The sequence below is a fragment of the Balaenoptera ricei genome, chromosome 12, assembly GCF_028023285.1.
Source record: "Balaenoptera ricei isolate mBalRic1 chromosome 12, mBalRic1.hap2, whole genome shotgun sequence".
NCBI classification, from domain to species: domain Eukaryota; kingdom Metazoa; phylum Chordata; class Mammalia; order Artiodactyla; family Balaenopteridae; genus Balaenoptera; species Balaenoptera ricei.
Genome location: NC_082650.1, coordinates 61,576,987 through 61,595,436, shown reverse-complemented (window position 1 = coordinate 61,595,436; position 18,450 = coordinate 61,576,987). Strand labels below are relative to the sequence as shown.

At 36.9% G+C, this 18,450-nt stretch overlaps 1 long non-coding RNA gene across 3 annotated transcripts in view; it reads left to right on the top strand.

Moving 5' to 3' along the window:
• Positions 1 to 18,450, top strand: part of LOC132376356 (uncharacterized) — a 1,138,994-nt gene that overhangs the window by 17,495 nt on the left and 1,103,049 nt on the right. For all 3 annotated transcript variants that reach the window (XR_009506280.1, XR_009506281.1, XR_009506279.1), the window contains exon 2: positions 8,077 to 8,179. This is a non-coding gene — a long non-coding RNA (uncharacterized LOC132376356). The remainder of the gene's footprint in view (positions 1 to 8,076; positions 8,180 to 18,450) is intronic.

Here is an 18,450-nt window from a genome sequence, read left to right as displayed (position 1 = left end):
TCATGTAAACACTGCAGTCAAACCTCCTCTCCTCCTTCAACTCCTGACAACCACTGATCTATTCTCTGTTCCTGTATTTTTGCTGTTTCCAGAATGTCATATAAATTATATTCTATACTATCCAGTCTTTTGATATGGCTTCTTTTACTTGGCATAATGTATTTTGGGTTCATCCATGATGTATGTATCAATAGTTTGTTTCTTTTGGAGTTATTTCCACTTTTTGAGTGTTATCAATATAGCTGTTATGAACATTTGTATACAAGTTTTTTATGTGGACATATGCCTTCATTTCTCCTGAGTAAATATGACATAAAAATAGAATTGCTGGGTCTTAAGGTAAATTTATGGATAACATTTTAAGAAATTGAAAAACAGTTTTCCAAAATGGCTGCACTGCTTTATATTTCCACCATCAATATATAAAGGTTCCATTTTCTCAGTATCCTTGTCAGCATCTGTTATTGTCATCTTTTTTTGGTAGCTATTCTTGTGGGTATTAAGTAGTTTTAATTTGCATTTCTCCAGTGACTAATGACTTGGGATATCTTTTCTTGTCTCTACTGGCCATTCATACATGTTCTTTGGTGAAATGTTTTATCTTATATATGATTTGTAATTATGTTCTCCCAGTGTGTGGCTTGCCTCTGTTGTTTTTCTTTTTTCAGTTTTATTACTTTCTGTTTTATCTTTATTGTTTATTTACTTCTCTTTGCTCTGATTGTAACTTAATATTTTTTTCTAGTTTTTTAAGATGGAAGCTTAGTTATTGATTGAGACTTTCTTTTCTAATAAAAGCATTTAGTGCTATTAATTTCCCTCTAAGCAATGCTTTAGCTTCATTCCACATATTTTGATATGTGATGTTTTCATTTTCACTTAGTTAAAAATATTTTCCAGTTTCTCTTGAGACTTTCTCTCTGACCTGTGGGTTATTTAGTGGTGCGTTGCATGATTTTCAAATACTTGGGACTTGGACAGGTGTCTTTCTCTTATTGATTTCTTGTTTAATTTCATTGTGGTCAGATAACATACTATGTAAGATTTCAATCCTTTTATATTTGTTAATGTTTGTTTTATCACCCAAAATATGGCCCGTCTTGGTGAATGTGACATGTACATTTGAAAATTTTATGTATTCTGCTATTGTTGGGTAGAATGTTCTATAAAAGTCAATTAGGTCAAGTGGATGATAAGGTTGATCTGGTTTTCTATATTCTTGCTGATATTCTGCTTGTTCTACTGATTACTGAAAGAGGAGTGTTGAAATGTCCAAGTACAACTGAGAATTTATCTATTTCTCCTCTCATTTGTATCAGTTTTTCCTTCATGTTTTTTAAAATTGTTGTTAGGTTCATATACATTTAGGGTTCCTATGTCTTCTTAGTGATTTGACGCTTTTATCATGATATAATATCCCTCTTTATTCCTGATAGCTTTCTTCATTTCAAAGTCTATTTTGTCTGATACTAGTATGGCCACTGCAGCTTTCCTTTCACTAGTATTTGCATGGTATATCTTTTACAATGATTTTGCTTTTAGTGTATATCATTATATTAAAAGTGGGTTTCTTACAAAAAGTGGGTCAGTTTACAAACAGTATGTAGTTGGATTTTGTTTTCCATCCAACCTGACAGTCTGTATTTTACTTGGTGTGTTTAGATCATTTTAATTTAATGTGATATGGTCGTATTTATTTTTAAATTATTTTTTGTTTGCCCCTTCTGGGTTTTTGTTGTTGTTGTTTGCATGTTTACTCTTTCTTATAGTCTTTTGAATTATATTTTAAATACTATATTTTATATATTTTGACTATATTTTAATATTCTACTTTAATTTATCTATTAGCTTTTTGACTGTATCTCTTTGTAGCATATTGATAGTAATTTCTCTAGGGATCACAGTGTACACACTTAATCTTTCAGAATATAACTGGAGTTAACATTTATCACTTCAAGTAAAATGTAAAAGCCTTACCACCATACAGGTTTCTTTACCCTCTCCCTTTTATGTTATAGTTGTCATTTGTATTATACTACATATATTGAAAAATTATCCAGATGGTGTTATGATTTTTTTATTTCAAGAGTCATAAACACGTTTTTAAACTTTAGATATGTTAAATTCTCTATTATTTTTACCCAGACATTTGTCATTTATATTGCTCTTCCTCCATTTCTAAAGTTCCAGATTTCCCTCTGGTATCATTTACCTGCAGCCTGAAGAACTAACTTTCTTTAGCATTTTTTTTTAGAGTAAGTCTGTTGGCAATAAATGCCTAGTTTTCCTTCATCTTTTATCTTATATGTCTTTATTCACCTTCATTCCTGAAGGATATTTTCAGAAGATATATTATCCTGGTTTGACAGTTCTTTCCTTTCAGTATTCTACAGTCTTTTGGCCCCTGTGTTTTCTGATAAAAAATCCGCAGTCATTTGAATAATTGTTCCCTTATATATAATGTGTCAGTTTTCTCCAGTGGTTTTTAAGGTTTTTTTTCCTCCTTTGGCTTCCAGCAGTTTTATTGTGTCATGTGTGAACATAGTTTCCTTTGAATTTATCCTGTTTGAGGTTCATTGACCTTCTGAATTTTGTAAATTTATGTCTTTCACAAAATTTGGGAGAGTTTCATTCATTATTTGTTTAAAAATATATATTTTTTCTGCATTAATCTCTTTCTCTTCTCCTCCAGAAAATCCAATTACATATTAGGTCTTTCAATATTTTTCTCTTGTTTCAATCCTTTTTCTCTGTTCTTCAGATTAGGCAATTTCTACTGATTAATCTTCAAGTTTACTGATTTTTTTCCCTCTATCATGTCCGTTCTGCTATTGTGCTCATCTTATGAACTTATTTAAAATATGTAATTTTTGACTCCACACTTTTTGATTCTTTTTCATTTTCTACTTTTCTGTAGAGACTATCTATCTTTCTATTCATTTTAAGAGTGTTCACTTTTACGTCTTGTAGGGTGGTTACAGTAGCTGCTTTAATGTCTTGTCTGATAATTTAAATAATTTAAATATCTGTCATTCCAGGATTGGCATCTCTTAACTATATTTTCCCTTGAAATTTGGTCAGATTTTTGCCAGGTTCTTTACATGTCCAATAATTTTAGATTATATCTTCTGCAGTTTTGTTTATGTGAGACTTTGGGAACCTAGTAAAATCCTCCAAATAATTTGTTTGCTTGTCTCTTTGTTTGTTTGAGTGTTTTGTTTATTTGTTTGTTTTCGGAAGCAGTCGTCCAATTAGGTTCAAGCTATAAGTTTTGTTTCACTTTCTGTGGATGAATGTCTTTTCAGTTTTCAAAGCATTTGTTATGCTGCTGGATCTGCCCTTTCCATATACCACTCAGGGGTTAGTTTGAGGCTTGGGCAGTAGTTTATACACAGTTCAGTTCTCATAACCTTTGCTTTGCTCCTCTGGTTATGCTTCACATATGCACAACTTAGGGGTGAGCCTAAGATTTCTGTTGATTCATACACAGAAGTAGATGATCTCTTCCAGCTCTCTTCACCGGGACTTCCCCACATTCTCTGGCTTTTAAGCTATAAAGACAGTGTTACTTCTAAGAAAGACGCTTCACCAACAGCCAATCATACACCTGTTTTCATCTCTGCCTTTTTCTGGTTCATGGGCCAGTTTATCTACCCAGCACCTGACCTTATTAACCCAAGTGACACCCTCAAACTCAAACCTTTTACAGCCTCCCCAAACTCCCAGACTGGGTCAGGTATCTGTTTTATGATCATAGTATCCTGCAGTTAGCTTTGTGAAACTTATAACAGTTTGTATTTCCACGTATTTGTTTGTACGATTATTTTATTTATGCTTATCTTCTCTATTAGACTGTGCTAAGAGAATGGACTCTGGAGTCAGACTTGCAAGGTACAAATCCTGGTCACATATACTGGTTGGAAGATCTTAGGCAAGTAACTTAGCTACTCTGAGACACTATTTCCTCATCTGTAAAACTGAGGTTAAAGTAGTATTCACCTCATATAATTCTGGGAAGCTAATACTACATGTAAAGGTACCTGACACTCAATAAATCTTAAAATCATTGTTAACATATTAAAGTAGAAAATACATATTTTAAAATATATATCCACCCTCCACCCCATAATGAATGTCTTTCTTTCCCCATTTACTCTTCTCTCTCTCCACCCCAGTTTGGCCTGACTGTATTATATATTAACCACGTTTCTTTTTTGTTTTGTTTTGTTTTGTTTTTACCTTTTTAAACCTGATTGCAAAACCCATTATCTTATTGAATTTACCAGCTGGTAGTTTTTTTTTTTTTTTTTTAAAACAGAAATGGTTTAAAATGTTAAAAGAAATCCCACCATTATTTTCTTTCCACAATATTGACGCTCCTTTCTCATTTTTCTGGAATGGCTACTAAGTAAAAGGCACTGACTGATCTACTGCTCCACAACAAGCCACCCCTAAATCTAGTGTCTAAACCAATGATTTATTATGATTTACTATAGTTCCGTGGGTAAATTGGGCTCATCTGAGTAGTTATTGTTTGGTTTCTGTAATAGTATTTCAGGCAAATAGAGGCTGGGACTACAGTCATCTATAGGCTTGAATGTACAGGATGTCAAATGTGGTTTCTTCACTCACATGTATTGGTGCCTCTACTAGAGTGGATGGAACAGCCTTGGCTGGCTGGACATCTCTGTTTCTCTGTCTCTGTCTCTCACACACACATAATCATTAATTCTCTCTGTCTCTCTCTCCTTAGGCTTCCCCATTGGGTGGCTTGGGCTTTTTACTAGTATGGAGATCTCAGTGTATTCAGACTTCTTACCCAATGGTTGCCTTTCCCAAAACAAGTGTTGCAAGAGACTGAGGTGGAAACTACAAGGCTTCTTAGAACCTTGCCTCAGAGGTCTCACAGTGTTACTTCTGCTGCACTCTGTCATAGGGCCAGCCCAGATTCAGGTGGAGGGGAACACACATGAATATGAATTCTGAGAGACATGGTTTACTGGGGGTCATCTTTGAGGATGAGTTACCGCCATGAGCCTATAAACATACTCAACAAACCCACAAAGCCCCTTTCTTTCAGAAGCTTATAGTATAGTACAGGGCAGAGTTTCTTCACTTTGGCACTATTGACTTTTTAAAAATTAAATACATTTTTTTAGAACAGTTTTAGATTTACAGAAACTTTGCAGAGATAGTGCAGAGTTCCTATATACTCGCACCCAGTTTCCGCTATTATTAACATTTTACATTAAGATGGTACCTTTGTTAAAATTAATAAACCCATCAATTGATACATTACTATTAACTAAAGTCCATACTCTATTCAGACTTCTTTAGTTTTAACCTAAAATCCTTTTTCTGTTCAAGGATCCCATCCAGGATACCACCATACATTTAGTGTTCATATCTTTTTAGGCTCCTCTTGGCTGTGACAATTTCTCAGACTTTTCCTATTTTTGAGGAGTCTTGATCAGGTGTTTTGTAGAATGTCCCTCTATGGGAATCTGTCTGATTTTTTTTTCATAATTAGACTAGGGTTAGGGCACATACATGAACAATGTGACTTACCATTGTTGATGTTAACCTTGACCACCTGGCTGAAGTAGTGTTAGGTCAGATTTCTCCTCTATAAAGTTACTGTCAGTCCTGCCTCCCCACCCACGACTATGGACGTTAATATGAGAACCCCGCACCTAAGGAGTGGGGAGTTATGCTCCATCTCCTTGAGGAAGGATTATTTACATAAATTATTTGGAATTCTTCTGCAAGGAAGATTTCTCTTCTCTTTCACTTAATTAGTTTTCAATAACTTATTTATATCACTATGGACTCATGGATATTTATATTATAGCTTAGGTTATAATCCAATACTATTTTGTGTATTTGTTGCTCAAATATTTCCAACTTTTGCCATTGGGAGATCTTTCAGATGGTTCCTGTGTCCCTTTGACATACGCCATCAGCGTTTTGTTTTATAACTTTTGTTGATTTTTGAGCACTTCTTACTTTCTAGCACTACAAGATGCTCTAGATCACGTTGTATTTTTCTTGCCCCACATCTAAAATCAGCCTTTTGTCCAAGGACCCCTGGTTCCTTTTATTAGAAACCAATATCTGGGTGCTAGTTGTGTTCATTGCTACATTGTTAACATTTTGGGCCTGATAATTCTTTGTTGTTGGGACCTGTTCTGTGTATTGTAGATTGTTTAACAGCATCCCTGGCCTCTGCCTATTAGATGCCCATGGCAACCCTCCTTCTCCAGTTGTGAAAATCAATAACGTCTCCAGACATTGTCAAATATACCCTAAGGGGACAAAATGGCCCCTGGTTGAGACCCACTGGTAACGAGACAGACCTGCTGAAAATGACAAGGATATAATATAATGGAGAACAGTGGGAGAATTGCAGAAGAAGCCTCTGAGCCTGTTTGTAGATATTGGGGAAGGATTCACAGAGGAGATGACATCTGAACTGACAATTGATTTGATTTTTTGAGCCATTATCATGAGCCAGACAAAAGGTGATGTCTTTTTTTTGTTATCTAATATCCCAAACTTAAAAAGCAGGTATTTTACAGCTGAAGAAACAAAAGTTCAAAGGGACAAAGTAATTTTATTTACAGTGTCTGAGCTGGTCTTGAAGGATCCAGTCAGCCATCTGTGTGGAGAGCTTTGAGGGTACTGACACCTCCTCACACTGCTCGAATCTAGACTCTCTGATGCACTCCTTGGTTTATAAAAGTGCATTACCGTCTCATTTTTAATTAATTTTTTTTCCATTGAATTCTGTCTTCTTGAGAGCAGAAACCATGGAGTGTTCATTTACAATGTTTGCCACATTGTAGGTGAACTAGTAAACGTTAGTCCGTTCCATGAAATTCCCCACTCACAGATTACAGAATTAACTCATGCTTCCTTCTGGTCACACTGCTATCCAACCAGCACCTCTGGTGGAGGGCTCAGTGCCAAGCATACCAGCCAACCTCCAGTAGTGGTCACTCTGCCTCCTCACTGTTTTACTCCCAGTGCCTCAAAAGGAGTAGTTGGCTTGTGTCAGTGACAACCTCAAGCTGATTATAGCCTGTGGCACTTTGCCATAGGTTAGAGCTGCAAAAGGTGTTTTCTAAGGAAGGCAAAAAACATGCTATACCTCTGATATTAAAATGCAGAATGTGTTGCTCCTGGTTTCCACATGTAATGCCAATTTCTACTTTTGACAATTCCTTTGTCCCATATGATTCTTCTATCATTTAAGGAAAATTTTTTCACAGATCATGAAAGATGTTTTTTTCCTTCCTTTCAAATGCTTTACAGTCTTATCCCAATTTCCTTATTTATTTATTTATTTATTTTTTTGGAGGTGGGGAGGTTTTCTAGTTTATTAAACAAAACAGGGAAAAACGTGTCCTTTTTGTTGTTGTTGTTGTTGTTCCTTTTCTTTTTCCTACAACTTCTAGATTTGCTATTTGCAGTTGCTATGAAATTTTAAGTCTATTGAATTAGAAGTTTCTGTCTCTGGTTTCAAGACTCACTTTCCTTCTTCCTTTCCTTTGCTAAAATTCTGGTCTAATTAAAAAAACAGTAGATCATAGTTAAATAAAACTGCACCCAGGATAACCCTAATTTCCATATGCAGATTTATCTGCACTGACAGCTACCCCCCCTTCACACACACTCTCGCTCTCTCTTTCTCCTTTCCCTCCTCTCCATCTCCCTATTGCATTGTGTCTGACTGATTTTCAGAGCACCTTCGCTGTTTCCCTCTTCTCATTCCCTTTCTGTAAAATATCTAGACAGGAAGGAGGTGGCTCAGAAGCTGAACAAACAATCTCATATTCTGCCTGCAATGTCATCGTTTCTTTCCCCCATTTTAGGGGGCTGAAGTTGCCCAGGAAGGGGATGCAGAGGAGCTGAAAGGAAGGGGGGAGCTCTCCAGAGGCAGCTGCGGTCAGGGGCAGGGACTGCCGCCAGATGTGCCTGCCTCACTGGGCTTTGATGCGAAAGGGGCAGCAGGAGAAAATATTGGGAGACAAAAGCCCCCGTTTAAATGATCATTTTCTTTATTTAACATGGCAGCAGACACTCTCTGCGTAGGATCATCATGCCGAGCATAAACTGGACTTTCCCACTTGCCTGGCAGGAGTGAGACAGATCACTGTGTGCTATATGAGCATCTGAGGTAAGACCCACTCTTACAGATACTTGATTTTTTCCTAATCAATTAATTTTCTTAAATATATGTTTCAGCCTCAATCATATACAGTAGAGTAGGGGCAAATCTGTGTTAATCTGCATCTAAAGATCCAAGAAAAAGCAGAGGTATAATATATTCAACTCAATTTGGGGAGGTTAGTTACTTTGTCAATTCTGTGTGTGCTGTTTGTTTTTTTTGGAAAAAATATTTGGTTTAAGAACAGACTGGTGTCATCATAATCCACCACTGGTGATAATACTGATGTTCAGACTCTTAAAAAAAAACTTTGCAAAAAGACAGTGAGCTACAGATGCATGTGCTGTATTTTTAGCTCACATACAAATATTAGAACTCTTATTAAAATGATAGGGTTTTTTTTTTTAACAGAGAAGGAATGAATGCTGCATAATTAAGTACAGTATTTAATTTGGCTGTTGTGAAGCAAAAGAATAAGGTAATAATTTTTATTGTACTAATCAGTCTCAAGATGTTCTCTGTGTTAATTGGGTTAAAAAAATTGCAGTACTTATTAGAAATTCTAATTTCACAATGCAGCACTGACAATAAGCTCAGCCAGTGAATTATTCACATCTTTAATTTGCTCACTTAATGACAGTGTTCTGTAATCAGAGTGCAGAGACTGCTGCCTATGCATTATGTATGATGCTCAGGACTTAAATGCAGGACATTATGAAGCTCTCAGTGGTTCAGTAATTAGTTTTCCACAAGACAGGATTTAGATATTCACAGATAAAAGTCCACAGTTGGATAATGCTAAGGTTGCAACACAAAATAACAAAGGAAAGGAAGCTCAAAGTTTAGACTGAAACTTTGTCTTTCTGGCCTTGTCCACCGTGGAAACAGAATCAAGCCACCTGAAATAGTTGCCTAGCTCTGATCACATGTTTGAAAACTGTTTTTGAACAAAGTTGTAGCAGGCAAGGCATTTGAACAATTTCAGTGGATCAGAGGGGAAAGATAAAACCTTTTTAATTAGTGTTCACAGAAGCCCTGCAATCTATCCTCCTAATAAGTCTGTAGTATGCATAGCAGGCATTCTCAATGTGCTTTGTAACTTAGTGCAAATGCAAATCAGGTTACAATAGTGTTTGGCTGTAATTGTGTTTGTAAAAGGGTTACATGCCCAAATGGAGATTGAGCTTGCTCATGGTTTTGTTCCAATTGCTTCTGAGGGGAGGTTTGAAAACCAAATGAGATATTAAGTGAATCTGGGCATGAAAGGAAGTAGATCTGAATTGTCAGTGCAACTTTGGAATTTCTTACACTTGTCAGTTTAGAGTTGTCAGTTTTCCTTTAGTGATTCTGTCATAATTGTTGTCATAAATTATATAACCTTATAGACTATCCAGAACCCTTACAAATGCTTTAAAAATGTATACTAACTTTGGGAAAACATTTCACAGTATCAGTTCTAAAGTTTAATGACTAAATTGCAATCTTTAACTACAGTGATTTTTTTTTTTTTTTTTTTTTTTAAGAACATGCTGTGCTGCTTGGGGTATGTTTGAAGACTTAAATATTAAACTTTATTAATAAGATCCCATTGCTTTATCATTTGTCAGTCTAAGATTTGTGCTCATTTCTAAAACCCACGTGTTTGGACTCAATAAATATTGGTATCCAAAATTGGAATGCACAGTAACACTTTTAAAAAACTTCCTTTTATAGCTTAGAACATTTTTTAAAAGACAGTTGAGCTGAGAAATCTGTAGGCAGATGTAGTGTTTAGTGAATGAATGAACTAGTCAAATTAAAAAAAAATTATATTTCACTATAATTTGAAAAAATTTTAAAGTCGCACCTCCAAATTTGACTTCTAACTTCTAGAACTGAAAAGTTACTTTAACAAAATAAAAAAGGTTTTCCTGTATGTTTAGGAAGCTGTTGCTTTTGTGGTATTTAGAACATACTTTTTGGGGAAAGGACACTTGTTTGGGAGAGGAATTAGGATATTGGGCAGTTGAGCTGGTGACCTGGCTTTGCCGTGGGTTTGTATACAGAATAATATGTGGCAACCAGATGGTGGTAGTGGTACTGGTAGGTAGCTTAAAGAAATGGCTGGGAGTTAGAAAACTTGGTTCTAGTCCTGTTTCTGCCACAAACCAGCTATGTGACTTTGAGCACTTTAAAATCATTTTCCATTTCCTCAACTGTCAGACAGGAATAACAAACTTTTCTAGGCTTTAGAAAAAACAACTGTAGGGTTGTTACGGGGATAAATGAGGTAGAAGGAGTGAAAGTTTTTTGAAAATTTAAAAGCACTAGACAAAAATAAGGAAGTTATTTTAAGGATTAGCCTAAAACTAAATGTGTTTCTTTGAATGTGTATTGTTTATTATGGCAGATGCAATACTCTATAATGCAAAAATGTCAAAATATTGTCAAGTAAATCAATTGAAATTTAATTTAGTGAAAATAAGCCATGAAAAATTTCCATCTTAGGTATTTGGGGGAGAATTAAGAGAGCTTTGAGATCTCATAAACATCATTTTGATGTCACTACTCCAAAAAGGTTAGTGATTCTCTTGCTTTAGACAGTTCTTTCATCCATCACTTAGGAGAACTTATGTATTAATACTCTCAGAAGTCTTATGCCTGGAATGTCTGTCAGTCACTAAGATTTCAGTCTTTCTTCTTAGATTATATGAGTCACATTGAGATCATTTACACCACCAGAATTTTGGATCTATTTTACTCACCAAAAATCAGTATATCAACTGATCAATCAATAATTGATTATCTTATTAATTTTTTTCATCATCTATTGAGCACTTACAGTGCTATCAAAAATAACATGCTCTCTCTCCCTCATTCTTACGAGGCAGTTATGTCTGTATTGCAGATGAGAGACTGAAGCATAATGAAGTTAAGTAACTTGACAATACCACACAGCTTGTGAGTGGTAGAGTTGGAATTGAACCAGCTGCAAGTCCTGAGGTCTCAACCAATAGACTGTATTATCAGTTCCTAAGACCCTGTGTCCATTGCTGAGACAAGGTAATTGAGATTCCTGCCCTCAAACTGCTAACAGTGGTAACACTTGAATTTCTTCTTCATGCTCAGTTGTAGGTCAAGACTTGCTTCTCGTAGTGTGATCTACAGACTAGCAGCATTGGCATCATCTGGAACCAGGCTTGGGTGCTTTGTAAATTTTGATGTGGCTTTTACATCACCTGGGGATAAGGCAAAAATGCAGATTCTCACTCAGTAGGTCTGGGATGGGGCCCAAGATACTTTTCTAATGTTTCCAGATGATGCAGTGTTGCTGTTTGGAGAAGCTTCCAGTTGGTGACTTCTAGAATTACTCTCATTTCCCAAAGTTAGGTACCCAGTGTGTCTAAGACAGGCCAGGTGTACTGGATTACTTACTGAGTCCTGCCCTTCCTCCATTTCTGATGTTTCTTTGATCCAGATAGAAGAGCTTCCACCTTGGTTTCCTGACTTGAGCCCTCTGCTGCCCTGAGTCTTAGCCCGCATACCTGTGGCCCTGGCTACCTGCTTAGCTCTGGCTTAGACCCTCTCCAATGGGTCTGATCTCACACTCCCAGTCACTAGCATTGACAGTCCTATATCTGTTGTGGCATCAGCCTGGTTGAGGACCTTTATTCCCTTTTCTGCATCAGAATCACCTGTGAAGCTTATTAAACACCTGCAAGCCCTCTCAGCACCAATGGCATAGATTCTGGTTCAGTATACCTGGAGTGGGTCTAAGGACCCTTTTTTTTTTTTTTTTCTTTCAATCTTTTACAAACCTTTGTAGTTGATCTGATGGGTAGCACATGCTGAAAACACCATCCCTGGGGTCCCTTGCTGTGCCATGACCAGATGGGAATTATTTGGAAAGTGATATTGGTGTAGCTTGGGTTCAAGTTTGCCATGCACTAGGAACATTTTCTCTATGCCTTTATGTTAGCAATGGGAGCACAACATAGGAAGAATTTAAAACTTTGCTGAGCTAGTTTCAGGGAGGCTTTGCTGAATGATTGACATTTGAATTGGCTAGTCGTTGAATAAATGTCTTTTTTTTTTCAGATTAAAGGAATAGCATATGCAAAGACAGAGATAAAAATAAGAAAGCTATCTTCAATACTGAGACATCCATTTTGACAAAAGTGTTTGTTCAGCACACATAAGGGAGGATTAGGAGATAAAATTATAGACGTAGGTAGCCTCAGTTTTAGGACCTTATCTGTTAAATCAAAGAGTTTACACTTTATTCTATAGACAGAATTACCTAAGTTTAAGATGGAAAGCAAGGTGATCAGATGTGTGTTTTGGAAAGATAATCTTGGCATTGAGGTATATGAACTTAGTGGGGCAAAACTGAAGGGAAAGAGACAAGTTAGGTACCTGTGGTAATAGAGTGTGAGATGGGGAGGGCTGTTTTTCTCAGGCCACATGCCTGAGCCCTGAACTGAACCTTTTCTATCTCAGACCCTGATGATGTTTCTTTGTCACACTTATATTTTATAGTCGTAACCTACATGTTAGATCTTTTAAATGGCATGGCCTTGAGAATTCAGGGAACTCAATGCTTTTATGAGCCATCACTGGTTCTTCTCTTGATTATTTTACCTTATAATGCTAAGACAGCTAGCTCTAGGGTTCTTCTCTCAGGAGCTGCTTAGAGATTTCAGGTAATTATTTGCTAGCAAAATCGTCTATGTTGGTCTAAGAGAAACTTGAAAACAGTTAATGAGCAGCAATAGGAATGCCAATAGTTGGGAGAATTGTGTCTAGGCCTCTTGAATATACTGAGATTGCCCAAGCTCTGGAGAAGGACTTTGCATAGTCCATTAGCCGTTGCCCAAGCTCTGGGGAAAGACTTTGCATAGTCCATTAGCCTCGACCCAGCTTGATTTTTTGTCCTGCATCTGAATTTGTCCTTCTTAGAGTGAATCTCAGATGTGCTTAGGCATTTCACCCAGTTTTTGTTGACAAAAGTGTTTGTTCAGCACACATAAGGGAGGAGTAGGAGATAAAATTATAAACTTCAGTACTTCCTTGTTCCTAGCTAAATTCTCTTCCTTGACTTTAATCTACATATGCTTATGTGGTAGGCTGAGTAATGGCTCCCCAAAGATAACTGCCATATCCTGTGAATATGTCACCATACATGGCAAAATGGACCAAGCAGATGTGATTAAGAATCTTGAGATGGGGAGATCATCCTGGATTATCTGACTGGGCCAATGTAATCACAAGGGTCCTTTTAAGAGAGAGGTAGGAAAGTCAGAGAAAGAGATTGGGAGAGGCTACCCTGCTGGCCTTGAAGATGGAGGGAGGGACCATGAGCCAAGGAATGCAGACATCCTCAAGAACCTAGAAAAGGCAAGGAAACAAAATTTCCCCTTAGAACTTCCAAAGGGAATCAGCCCTGCCAACACTTTGACTTTAGCCCAGTTAGACAGATTTTGAACTTCTTACCTCTAGAACTGTATGACAGTACATTTTTGTTATGTTAAGCCACTAAGTTTCTGGTAATTTGTTATAGCAGCAATAGGAAACTAATAGTTTATTACATACCTTTATCTGACATTTGTTTTGCTGTCCAATTTGTCTCACCGATAACAATTTTGTTGCTTTATTGTTGCTTTTCCTTGACTACTTCTCTGCTAGTGGGCCAGCACATTTATTTCTTCTGAGCTTCAAATTCCTCAGTAACAAAGGTAACCTAGGAGGTGAGTGACTGATGGGGCTGTATTGAGGTAAATGAGATAAGTCCAGTAAAGTACTTCACGCAGTGTTTGATGTAGGGTAGGTGTGAAATGAATGCAGTTGCTATCTCTTCATGAAATTCTGGTAAACTAATTGTTGGGTTTTTTCTCACAGTATTGGAGAAATTCAGTAGCTGTTTTGAATATTAATGGCTCACAGGATAGAAGTTTATTTAGGATTTAGATTAATAATTGCTTAGTACTTATAACAATTCTTTTTGATCCATTTTGAATTTCATTTAAAAGATATTTTGATTTTGAAATCTTTTGGGGGTAAAATATTATTCATGGCCATGTCTACACTGTGCAAACTAAACTAGCTAAAGCTTAGCAGAGCACTCTTTTTTTTTCAAAATTTTCCCCCTCCTGCCCCATTTTGAGTGTTTTTCTACACACACACACACACACACACACACGCACACACATAAACACACAGTGTCTACTTATAGTCTGCAATACAGTTAGTGCCCTATGTAGAAAGATGCTGTGAGGGTTAAATGAGAATGCAGGTGAGATATTTGGTCTACTCTTTAGGAATATAATGTAAATTGTTGATACATCTGTTGTACTGACAAGGTTTTGAGCTGCTTGGGGAAAGATGTATATTATATCTTTGGATCCCTAAGGCCTTACAAGATTTGTTAAATAAATTACTAAATAAAAGTTGGAAACTTAGAGAGGAGCAGTGAAAAAGAGTTGGAGAAAAGGAAAAGAAAGAACCAAATCTGGTAGTTATTTGGTTAGCTTCTCCCACTGTTTGCCTCAGAAATGTCTCGCGATCTCTGCATTTGAACCCCTAGCCCCCAAACTACATTGTTAATGGGTGAACAGACTGTAAACCCTCAGTCATATGAACCAGTCTTAGTAACTCTGACTGTCCAACTAACTAGGGCTGACAAATAAACCTTCTCTTTCCCTATATTAGTTTCCTATTGCTGCCTTAACAAATTACCATCAACTTAGTACCTAAAACAACAGATTTGTTATTTTACAGTTTTGTAGGTAGGAAGTCCAGTACAGATTTCACCAGATGAAAATCAAGGTGTTGGAAGACTCTGTTCCTTCCTGGAGGTTCTAGAGGAGAATCTGTTTCCTGCTCATTTGAGTTGCTGGCAGAATTCAGTTCCTTGTGGTTGTGGGACCGAGACCCCCATTTTCTTTCTTTTTTTCCTTTTTTTCTTTCTTTACTTCTTTCTCTTTTTTTAATGGAAGCAAAGATAAGGAGTGTTATGGGAGAATCATGTAGAAAACTGACAATCAGAAATTTTTTTTGAAAATTTCATACTATCCCCAGGGGAAGATTTTACTAGCCCTATGAGGAAAGGAAGGCTCAGAGAAGTGCAGTGACTTGATTTAGGACACACAAAGGCCAGAGTCGAGCTCATTGGTCTGACTGTTGAGCTCATTCTATCAACCTCTCACTATTATATTTGCTGCTCTCTGGATGCGTAGGAACCCCAGGCTGCCCCCAGTTTCTGGTATAAGTATGTCCCAAATATTGCATGGAGGTAAATGGCATGGGACTTTTTTTTAACCTTTTGACCCCCTTCACCCATTTCTCTCATCCCCCTACCCCTCACCTCTTGTAATCACCAATCTGGTCTCTGTATCTATGCACTTGTTTTTGTTTGTTTTTTTACATTCCACATATAAGAGAGATCATATGGTATTTGTTTTTCTCTGGCTGATTTATTTCACTTAGCATAATAGCCTTGAGGGCATTATTGTTGGCTGTCAGCTGAAGCCCATTTTCATCTTCTAAAGGCCACCTACGTTCCTTGGCTTTCTGTCCCCTTCCCCGTCTTCAAAGCCTGCAATGGCAAGCTGAATCCTTCTCATGTTTCAAACCTCTCCTTATTCTTCATATCATCTCTCTGACCCACTCTTCTGCCTTTCTCTTCTAATTTCAGGGAGTCGTGTTATTATGTTGGGCCCACCTGGATAATCCAGGAAAATCTCTACATCTAAAGAGCCTTAACTGAATCACAACTGAAAAGTACCATTTGCCTTTAAGATAATGTATTCACAGGTTCCAGAGATTAAGAGGTAAATGTCTTTAGGGGCCCATTATTCCCCCTACCACAGTCGATAACTGACAGCTTTTGTCTGTATTATAGTTGTTCCACATCTTGTTTTCTAATTTGTGCAATATTATTTTCAGTCTCTCTCTAAGCCTCAGTTATCCAGTCTCAGAACTTTATTAGGCATTTGATTCAAATCTTTTGTTAACTTAGCTCTTCTGCAATATAAAGTCATTTTTCTCCCAATTTGTTTCAATTCAATTCAATTCAATAAGAATTTATTGTCTACTGAAAACATTCCTGGTATGATAAGGTAAGGTATGGAGTTTGTAATCTGCTTTAGAGATAAGATGTATTCATATGAGACGGAGAAAAATGCAAGAGAGAATGTAATCACCATGGGTATGTGACAGACAAGGGTGCTAAAAGGGGAAGATTAGCATGCACGGTGGGATTAGGAAAGCAAGGTTGTGATTTTGCCTGGCTAAAGTCACTTACAAGATGTGATTTAAGGAGCAATGGTCAGATCTTTCTGTTTCAAAATATCTCCCTATATAGCTTGAAATGTTTGCTTCACTTTGTCACTATTATATCCATTTAGCTTAAAAAGCATCCTCTTTTACCAAGCCATCCTGTAGAACTCTTGCTCAGGGAATATATATTCTTAACTGTTCTTAATTGAATACTGCATATCCATCCTTGTACTTTAGTCTGAATCAACTTTCTATAGACTTTTAAATTTGTTGTCCTAGTATCTGAGAGGGTTTCTAGCACCAGGCATTTTGGGACCTCAATAGCATATAAGTGGAGTAAATCAGGAGCAGGTGGGGACAAGTCTTGGAAAACTGAGCCAGGACCCCTATTACTCTCTCATGATGCCCCTAAGAGAGATTAACATGGCAGTGGGGCTGACTCCCATAGATTGTGGCCAGAAGTCCATATTCCAGTGTTCAAGGGGAAGTAGTTCAAGTCTGAGACAAACAACCATTAATATCACAGAAGCTCTTAAAATGATAAGTAGGGATCGAGCCATAGAAGTATCTGGAGAGAGTAGAAAATTATAGTCAGGTAGGGGTAGCTTGTTTCTGGTAGAACAGATCCAGATAGAACCTGAACCTCATCTAGGGTCCATCTAGCCGCATTAAGGAGACAAGAGGTAGGCAATTATTTGGATCCCAGGCAAATGGACCAGAATTTAGGATAGGGAGCTTGAATATAAAGTGGAAAGCATGGCCAAAGGCCAGAAATAGAGACTTGGTATGAATGGTGAGACAAAGGTTCCAGCCTGGGGCTTGGGATCACTGTGGTCAGGGAAGACTTGAGCTTCTGCTGACAGACAAATTCCAGACCTTTGGGACCATAACTCTAATATTCAGTCAGGCCTCATTCTCATTGGCTCAGGCAGAACAGGGCTCACTGATTGTTGTTTTTCACGGGCCTGCACCTGGCCATGGGTATTGTAGGTCCCGATTGTCAGCCTGTGGAGAATTGGATGAGCACAGTTGGTCTCTGCAATGCTAAGAACACTTCCATGGAAATTTGTTCCACCTGTGTTGTGGAGTCTGTCTAATGCCAGATGACTTCAGGCACAGTTGAATTAAACTAACAAGTTGTTTGCTTTTACTATAGTGTTATTCCAAATCTGGACACTGGTCATTATTTGGTCATTTTGTTAATTTTCTAAGTTAAAAATTTAGATTGAGTTTTGGCAGAATAGGTGAAATTCTAATAATCCATTCTCTCTGAAGTTAAAATGAGAGGGAGTGAGTTCCCTGAGACTTGAGGAATTCAAACATTCATTAGATGACCACTTGGCAGACGTGATACTAAGGCTAAACAGGTGACATTTAAAGGTCCCTTCTAATCCTAAAATCCTATCTAAATAAGGATAATGTAAAATATCTAGACGTCATAGTTTATTGAATACCCGGCTTCTTTTAAATTTTAGAAAAACACATTAATTAGAAAAGAGATATTAAAAGGGATAATTTTCATTAAGCATGCTTGGTTATTTTAAATTACTTTCTTCAATTTAAAATCCCCTTAATACACTGATTACTTATTAGATAAACCAATAATTTTCATTTGTAGTAAAATGAAAATTTATGCATAAATATTTAAATGTTACACATAGTCATATCCATTGAGGATCCTTTTTTTTTTAAAAGCATAAAATCCATACTGGTATATTTTATTACAAAGTTGTTTATTTTAATGCTAGTTGCACTGAATTTCAATGGACTTTTTAATTGCAATTAAGCTCACAGTTTTCAAAGTTCTTTTAGAAGAAGGGCCTATCTGTATTTAAGATGTGTGTTGCCTTAGGTAGTGCTGTCACCCAATCTCTGCTGTGTCTGGCAGGCAGTCTGTGAAGAAACAAGTCCACAAAAATGGTGTGTGATTTGGGGGTTGGTGTCTATATCTAGGAATGAGATACGGTGGGAGAAGGTAACTTTTTTTTTTTAAATTAATTAATTAATTAATTTATGGCTGTGTT